This window comes from Tupaia chinensis, unplaced genomic scaffold (assembly GCF_000334495.1).
Source record: "Tupaia chinensis unplaced genomic scaffold, TupChi_1.0 Scaffold143651_1, whole genome shotgun sequence".
In the NCBI taxonomy this organism is placed as follows: Eukaryota; Metazoa; Chordata; class Mammalia; order Scandentia; family Tupaiidae; genus Tupaia; species Tupaia belangeri.
In genome coordinates this window covers 2,027,673-2,036,638 of record NW_006203500.1, presented here as the reverse complement: position 1 = coordinate 2,036,638, position 8,966 = coordinate 2,027,673, and positions in this window count along the sequence as shown.

Below are 8,966 nucleotides of genomic sequence, written 5' to 3'. Positions count from 1 at the left end.
GAGGGGATTCTTCCTGCCCTGGCTCCAGGACCGTCGCTGCCTTTTTCAGGGGGTGCAAGGACAAGTGTTGGTGCTACTTGGCAGTGGGGCGGGCCTGGGCATGTCCAAGGAAGGAGGCCCCCAGGACCTGCGGGCTGGGGCAGCTCTGGGCTGGCCATTTATATCCTCCAAGCACAAAGCTTCTACTTGCACCCGGGCTAGGGCCAGAGGGACGTGCGTTCTGTGGAGCCCACCAGCCATACACAGGCAGAGATGTCTCTAACTCAGAGAGACAGGGGCCTGATGTGTGCAAAGACCAGGTGTGCTGGGACTGAGTGCCCACTGCTGTGTGGCCTTGGGCATGTTTCTTGACCTCTCTGAGCCTTAGGCTTCTCATCTGTAAAATGAAGATAAAGGCATTTGGTTGTTGAGGATTAAGTAATAGAATAGCCCTGTCAGACACAGCCTATGCCAGTGAGTGAGTGGGCAGGATGAGACTGTCGGTGCTGGCTGTGTCCACACCCGTGAATGAGAGTGGCCCGGGAGCCCCACAACACCAGGGAGCCAGTCCTCTGAGGAGCACCTCCCATCCTGCCACCTCCGTTGGGCACAGCCACTCCCAGACCGGCTATGACACCTCTTTGGAGGCACTGTGTTGGGTTCACTCCTTTGAATCTTCCCAGCAGCCTGACCTCTGAACCCCAGAGAGACTTGGCCTGAGGAAATAACCAGCCATCCTTCGGGCTAAGTCTGCTGAGCAGATGCAGATGCCAAGCCAGGGTGCGGATGCCGAGCCAGGGCCCGGGTCCACCACCAGCACCTGCCACAGCTACGAAGCCAAAGGCGGTGTGGGGCAGGGCCTAGGCAGGCCTAGCGTGGTTGCCGCAGGGGGGATAGTGGGTGTGAGAGCGTCCACGTGTGCACAAAGCCTGGAGGGACATAGCTGGGCGAGTGACCGGATTGAAGCCAGCCTGGCTCACACAGGCCACCTTCCATTTCAGCCTGTAATTCGGTCTTCACAGCCATCTCTCTGTGGGAAGGCTCTTACGTTTCTGACCGGGGCGAATGCAGGAGAGTGAAGCAGCATGCTTGACTGTGCGGTCACTTGGACTTTGGGCTTCCCTCCCAGCCCCGGCCCCAGCAGCCATGGCAGCTGGCTGGTCACCTCACCCCTGGAGCCCTCGGTTTCCCCATGTCAGGTGTGCTACGAGGAGGAGGAACCCAGGCAGAGCCCACACACGGGTGTTCACAACATGTACCAGTGACGCTGTCCGTGGGGACGTTTAAAACCAGCCAATGGCGACACATGGTTAAGGTGGCTGGATCCCACGGCCGACAGCGCAGTGCGAGTCCTGGCCCTGATGGCTGGAAAATACGCTGCACGTTTGCATGCGTGCTTGTTTGCCCAAATCCAAAAGAAGGGAGAAACAGAAGAGAAGGGGTTGCAGCATAACCATTCCCCGAGGGTGGGTGGGTGGTGGGGTTCTCACTGTTCTCAACCCTGTCTGTCTCCAAGCACACACACCCTCTGTCCAAAAAAATAAATGTTTTAAACTCTATTGGCATTCATAAAGTTTTAGTCATAATAGCAAAAAAAAAAAAAAGTAGTAACAAGCCAGTTGTCTGTCAGTAGAAGGACGGGTAAGCAAACTTCAAGGAGTATCCAATGGAATATTACAGAGCAATGACAAAGAATGAACTACTGAGAGGTTCAGACACATGAGAAAACGCCAGACATGCTGAACCAGAGCTCGCTCTGTGCCATTCCATTTATATACATTAAATAAAGGCAAAATTTGGCCGCAGTGATAGGACTCAGGCTGGAGGCTACTTGGGGGTGAAGAGGGCCTGCAGCTTTCAGACTAGGGGAGCAGTAGATGGTGAGGGATATTTTCTTTGTGTAAAGTTTTAAACAAGTATTTCTGGGCTGGCTGTGTAACACGGTGGTAATCCACGACACAAGAGAACCCAGATCCCTCCTGGTAACCCCAGTTCAAATCCATGGCCCAGTCAGCCTCGAACACACTGGGCACCAGGCAAGCCCAAGATCTGATGTGCTGGGAAAAGGGGGTTGTGGTGTGCCCACACGCTGCAGAGGCCGCTCGTCTGTCTCTTACACATGCACACATAGGCTCTATTATGAATAGTGAAAAACAGTGCATTTATTTCTTCCATGGGTCAGCAAAACAGAGACGTGCAAAAAGACATAGATAGCATGCCCAGCAGAGTTCTGAGGCCGTTATCCACCTCCCGGGCTCTGCCAAGATCGTGGGCACACATGTGCCTGGCGTACACAGGGAAGTCTACAGATACAAAGCCCGAGCCCTTCCCCGTGGGTCTGCCTCGGCGCACTACATTTTACGGCTGCACTGCCACTTGACCCGGTGTCCCTTCTTGGTCTTGGTGGGGTATGTACTTGCACACGTCAGAAACCGCCGAACAATGCTGCATGGGAATTACACCTCAACGACATAGAGTTCAAAAATGAACCATTTGGGACCAGCAGATGGCGTAATTTTTACATTGCTGGACTCCCACATAGTCGACAGCCGTTCAAGTCCTGGATCTGGTGGCTTAAAACTCACACTGGGCATGTGTGCATGAGTGCCCAAGATCCTGAGAAGAGAATAGAGGAGAAGGGGTTGCATTGTGGTCATCCCCCCAGGGGGTGATTTCTTGCTTTCTGTCTCTCTCCGTCTGGTGAGCACACACATCCTACAGCAAAAAAAAGCTAAAAAAAAAAAAAAACAAACCATTATTTAGAGTTTTAAAAAGTATTTTACAGAATAAATGTAATTACATAAAATACAACATATTAAAAGGATTCTAAACCTATGTAGTATATTATATACATACACACATATACACAGTATATGTATTGTAGTACATGGTCCAATTACACACACAAACACACACGGTTTGGAAAATGTACCAGAAGGACTTTCAACAAAACATACCCAGTAATTATCTCATGAGTAATTTTTGTTTTCTTTTTTTGTCACTTTTCTGCATTTCCAATTTTTTGTAAGGAACACTTTTCTTCTTACAAACAAATCAAATGAAAACAAACATATCTCTTTTATTTATTTATTTATTTTCAGTGGTAGTGGGCCAGGAATGTGGGGCTGGCTCTAGGACGGGATGGTAGGGACACTCCAGTTCTAGCGAAAAGGAATGGTCTGAGCAAGGTGGTGGCACATGGAGGGTCGAGAGGACCAGGGCGAGAGCAGGGCTCCCTCGTTCTTGAGCTTGGTTTTTGTGCCGAGTCATTCTCTATATTCTTTTTATCTTGTCTTTTTTTCTTTTGGCAGAGAGCATGTGTGCTCTCTAGAGACAGACAGGGGTGAGAACAGTGAGAACCCCCATGGGCTTGCCAGACACAGAGGCAGAGAGGGAGAGGCAGCCCCCAATGGGCATGTGACACTGCAAGCCCTTTTCCATTTCCCTGCCCCATCGGAATTTGGGACACACACACGCACACATGCCAGGAGTGTTTGTCAAGCCTCCAGGGGCCAAGATTCATGCTTGACCATGTGGGATTCAGTTTTCTTCACCATTAGGCTATGGGGCTGGCCTTGTGCTGGGTCATTCTAGAAGGCTGCCGTGGCCACTGGGCACTGTTGGGCTTCCAATGTGCATGGGGAAGGGTGGCCTGGAGCAGCCCTATCCCTGGTCCAGTCCTTCCTGTTTGGAGAGTTGGGCCTCGGAGGCCCTGGACAACCTGTGGTGCTGTCTCCATGAGGCATGGGGACTGGGGCTCTCTTCTCTCGGCCCCTGTGCCACTGACCCTGCCATGGTTCCTCAAGGGGACCGTGTGCCAGCAACTGGACACTAGCTCACTTGCCCGCATGGGCCTGTGTGCATGGGGCTGTGGACTCTGATTATTCTCCAGATGTGGGGAAGCTGAGACTCAGAAGTGTGGCTTCCTGCCACCTGATGAGAGCTGGTGAGGCTCAGTCTTGACCCCAGCCCAGATGCTCCCTGCCTCAATCTTTGGTCCCAGGAGCTTCTGGCCTAAGTAGCTGGGTGAGGCAGGGTGAGTTTGAGGACCAGAGGCTGGATTCTTCCCAGGCCCATGCTCTGCTCCAGGTTCTCATGAGTTTCCGACCCACTGTGTTCAGTGTCCCACAGCCAGGGTGCCTTAGCGGCTCACTGTGGACTTCTCTGAGCACACTCTGCCTGCCTTTGGCACTGCGGGGCCCCTGGCGTCGCCAACCCACCCCGGGTCCCTTCCTCTGGCCAGCTGCCCTCACAGAGGTGCGGAGGAGCAGATGGATGGCCTCACCTTGACCAAGCAGCTCCGACAACAGCATGTGGAAATGAAAATCAGAGCCTGAAACTATTCAAAACCATTTTTAAAAACCAAATCACAAGTGGAAAAGCTGAGGCAACAGCAGGTTAAGGACACTTTGTGGTGTCGAGTGTTGTCACATAGCACTTTCACACTGCAAATGTCCTGATTCATCATCCCAAGGAACAGGCGGTCCTGGAGACGGGATTTACACCCATGTGTTAGGCTCCACTGAGTGTGACCAGCCTGGAATTATTTCACAGTGTTGGGGCCATTAGTTCTGCTCAGACTTCCTATGAGGCCTCACTCGTGTGTCCATTGAAAAGTAAGTCGAAGGGCTGGCCTTAGTGGCAGGGTTCGGAGGGTATTAGACTGTGATGCTGGGAGGCACATGGCTGTCGCAGGTTAGGATCTCCGGGTTGACTAGAAACCACATTGGAAAATGGGATCCTGTCAGGGTGCCTTTCTCTTTCTCTCTGTACACATTCTGGATAATAAATAAATCAAGGTTGAGTAAAAGACAACACTTTTATTTTTTAAATTTATTTTATTTGCATATATAAATTTTATTTATATATGCCCAAAGGCATATGTACTTGCCAGAGAGAAATGGAGAGAGGGAAAGTGAGAAATCACCCCCTGGGAGAATGTCCTCATTCTCCTCTCAGGATTTTGGACATTGTGCACATATGGGCCTGTCATGATTTTTCAAGCCACCAGGTTCAAGACTCAAATAGCCCAATGGTGGGGTCTACCATGTGGGATCCAGCACCTTAACCATCACACCACCTCCTAGCTTCCCAGGAAAACCTTTTCAATGTAATAGATTTTTATATCTATGCCCGTAACTGTAAAGAAATACACTGGCAAGCAACTGACTGGTGTGACTGACTGGCTGGAGTGACTGACTGACTGGATTGACTGGCTGGAGTGACTGACTGGCTGGAGTGACTGACTGGCTGGTGTGACTGACTGGCTGGTGTGACTGGCTGGCTGGTGTGACTGGTTGCCTGAGTGACTGACTGGCTGGTGTGACTAGCTCCCTGACTGACTGACTAGAGTGACTGACTGGCTGGTGTGACTGGCTGACTGAATGTGTGATGGTCGGTCGGAATGACTGACTGACTGGAGTGACTGACTGGCTGGTGTGACAAGCTGCCTGAGTGACTGACTGGAGTGACTGACTGACTGGAGTGACTGACTGGCTGGTGTGACTGGCTGTCTGAGTGACTGACTAGAGTGACTGACTGGAGTGACTGACTGGCTGGTGTGACTAGTTCCCTGGCTGACTGGCAGGAGTGACTGACTGGCTGGTGTGACTGGCTGTCTAAGTGACTGACTAGAGTGACTGACTGGAGTGACTGACTGGCTGGTGTGACTAGTTCCCTGGCTGACTGGCAGGAGTGACTGACTGGCTGGTGTGACTGGCTGTCTGAGTGACTGACTAGAGTGACTGACTGGAGTGACTGAATAGGTGACTGGCTGTCTGAGTGACTAACTGGCTAGTGTGACTGACTGGCTGGTATGACTGGCTGGCTGGAGTGACTGACTAACTGGAGTGACTGACTGGCTAATGTGACTGCCTGTCTGAGTGACTGACTGGTTGGTGTGACTGAGTGGCTGGTGTGACTGACTGGTTGGTGTGACCAGCTGCCTGAGTGACTGGCCGGAGTGACTGACTGGAGGCTCTGGAGCAGAGGGACTAGGACAGAACCTTGCTCTCCCATCCCTCTGTGCTCTCTGAGCTCCTGCAGCAGTGTATATGTCTCCAGAAGCAAGAGGGATAAACCACACTTTCCTTAGGCGTGGTCACGCCACTCCAAGCCTTCATGCCAAGTGGTTGCCATGTCAATTGAGGGCACCGTTCATGTACCCAGTGCCTGGGGCATGCTAGATCTTCTGCTGACCTGCCACCATGTGCTTTCAGATAGGACTGTCACACTCTACATGGAGCCAGGAGCCCCAAGACAGCACTCGGTCCCCTATGGCAGAGCCAAAGGCTGGTCCTGTTGGCATGACTTCAGATCTCTTAAAGGTGAGCCTTCCTCCAGATCCGATACCTGAAGTATTTCTGTCTTGTTACATGGAATCTAGAATTAGTTCTGTAAACAGGACTTAGTAAGAGAAATATAAAAGTTGCAGGTTTTACCTTTTAACCTTGACCTTGTTAACGGTCAGTGTTAGGCCAGGCACTTTACTCGCAGGACGAACGGGACGTGGGACCTCGTGCAAACGTGATAAAGACTGGTGCCATGGGGCATCTGAGCACTGGCCATGGGCCTTCTGCATGTGGGTCTTTGGGTGCCTGTGAGGCTGTGCCCGTGAGGCCAGCCCTGGGCCAGGTGGAGATGCTGCACAACAGGTAGGGGGACATGCCCCCCTGGACTGAGCAGCAGCAGGGTGGGCCTGATTCAGGGCAGCGGGTGGTTCCCAGGCACTCTCTAGTCCTAGAAACACATGGGTGAGGGCACCTCAGGAGGGAGCAGGCAGGCTTCCGCCCCACCCCAGAAAGGGCCGGGCCCTGCACAAAGGCTTTTGCACCCTCTCCCAGCTGCCAACGCTCTGGCACCGGGCACTGAACAGACCTTGGTCACGACAATGTGGAGGTTGTGAGGTGGCCTATTCCAGGTCTCAGAACTCATTACCGGGAAAATACACAAGTTCCTGCCTCTTGCACTCTGGGAAGGGTCTTGGGCTTCGTTGGCAGGTGGTGCTCTCCCCCAAGGAGGCCCGCTGCAGCACTGGCAGCAAGCTCGCAGCCCAGGGGTGTGAGCCAGTGGATACCAGTGGCCCCAGCAGGGCTCCACATGCTGTCCAAACTGTGCCTGGCAAGGCCTGCTCGCCTCAGCCCTGGGTCAGGTTCTGGAAATTTCTCCCTCAGGTTTCCATGCCTTGTCCATGGCCATGTGTGCAAGTTGAAGTGGCCTCCAGACAGGACAGTGTCCTCGAAGTTGTCAAAGGTGGCAGTGTGTCCAACTGCAGTGCTGGAAGTCACTGGGGACCATGAGTCTCCTGGGACACACCAACTGTGCTCCCGATGTGCTGGAGGGCCGGGCAGGAGGGGGACCGTGGCAGGACAGGCCAGTCAAGGGTGCTGCTGTCCCTGCCTCTGTCACTCTCTCTCATACACACATGCGCTCACCCATGAATAAACATAAACGAACTCTGAAAGTCATTCGAAGGGAAACCACGGGGAGTGGTTCTCCAGCGCCATGAGGCACCACCGCTTCACGGCCAGAAGACATGTCCCTCTCACCCCAACCCCACTCAGGCCTCCACAGACCCTTGTTCGCTTCTCTTTAAAACCAAACAGCGCAGGGACCAGCAGTTAGCGTAATGGCTATGTCGCTGTACTTCCACGTAGTCGACCGCGGTTCGCGCCCCAAACCCAGTGGCTTAAACTCACGCCGGGCGCGTGTGCGTGCGTGCCCAAGATCCCGAGAGGAGAACGGAGGAGAAGGGATTGCGGCATGGCCATCCCCCCTGGGGGGTGATTTCTCGCTTTCTGTCTCTCTGTCTCTCTCTGTCTGGCGAGCGCACGTGCCCTATAGCGAAAAACTTCTCCAAAAAAACCCCCCAACAAACAGCGCAAACTCCAGTCCTGCCCAGCCTGAGCCTCCATGGAGCAGCTGGCTGGCCCCAGTGCTCTCCTGGAGCAGCGCTGTGGAGATAGCGGACACGCAGGTAAGCAAGGCAGTGCAGGCTGCCCAGGCCTCGCTGCCTTCACGCCGCTCCACTGACCACCTCAAGGGCTCCCATAGCCCAGCATGTCCCGAGGACCCCACCCTGGGAGGGTCAAAGCCTGGCAGAGAGAAGAGGGCCGAAAGCTGCAACCAGCATTCAGCGGGCCACACAGCCTGTCTTCACCCCAGAGGTGGAGAGCGGGCCCCATGCTGCTCCCTCCCGAGGGGACCTGGGCTTGCAGCAGCACACCGTACTGGGCCCCTGCTCTCCTGGGCACCAGGGGTCCCGACCGCCCCTCCTCTGGGGGCAAGAAGCCCAGGGCAGCCCTTGAAGTGGTTGATCCAAGCCCAGGGCAGCCCTTTCAGTGGGTGCTACTGGCACAGGAGGCACTGGACCTTCAGCTGCCACCTGCCTCCAGGTTGCTGTTCCTGCTGTGCTTGGTGTCAGCTACCTTTCAGGAATTGGCTGTGTCCCCTCCCTTCCCCAGACAATCTGCCCCAGCACTTCCAGGGAGGGGGGGGGCTGTGGAACACCCAGGCGTCTGGGCGGCCACTGCAGGGGTGCATTGGAGGGCTGAGACGGGGCAGCAGCCTGCTGGGGTCCGACCTCAGAAAACAACAAAATCCACAGCTCCTGGCTGGAATTCCAGGCTCTGGTTCCAGCGGCCTCGCTCCCTCGCCACCGCCACCGTATTTCTTTCCTTCCTCCCCTTTCCCTCTTTGTTCCAAACTCAGAGGTCGCTGCTGAAACCCAGCCCATTCCGCGAAGCCCGGAAACTTCCAGCTCGCAACAAAGTTGGGTCGGGAGTCCGAGGTGACAGCAGCGCCTGCAGGCGGGCCTCAGTGACCCAGGGGTGTCCTCACGCGGCCTCTCTGCCTGCCGCCCCCCAGACCTCAGACAGTCCGGGCCAGACTTGAACTTGAACTGGGGCCCCGCCCGCCTGGACCGCTGGGACACTGGGATGGCCTGGTAAGCAGCTTGGACCGCCCTCACCCTCCCTCGCTGTCTGCCT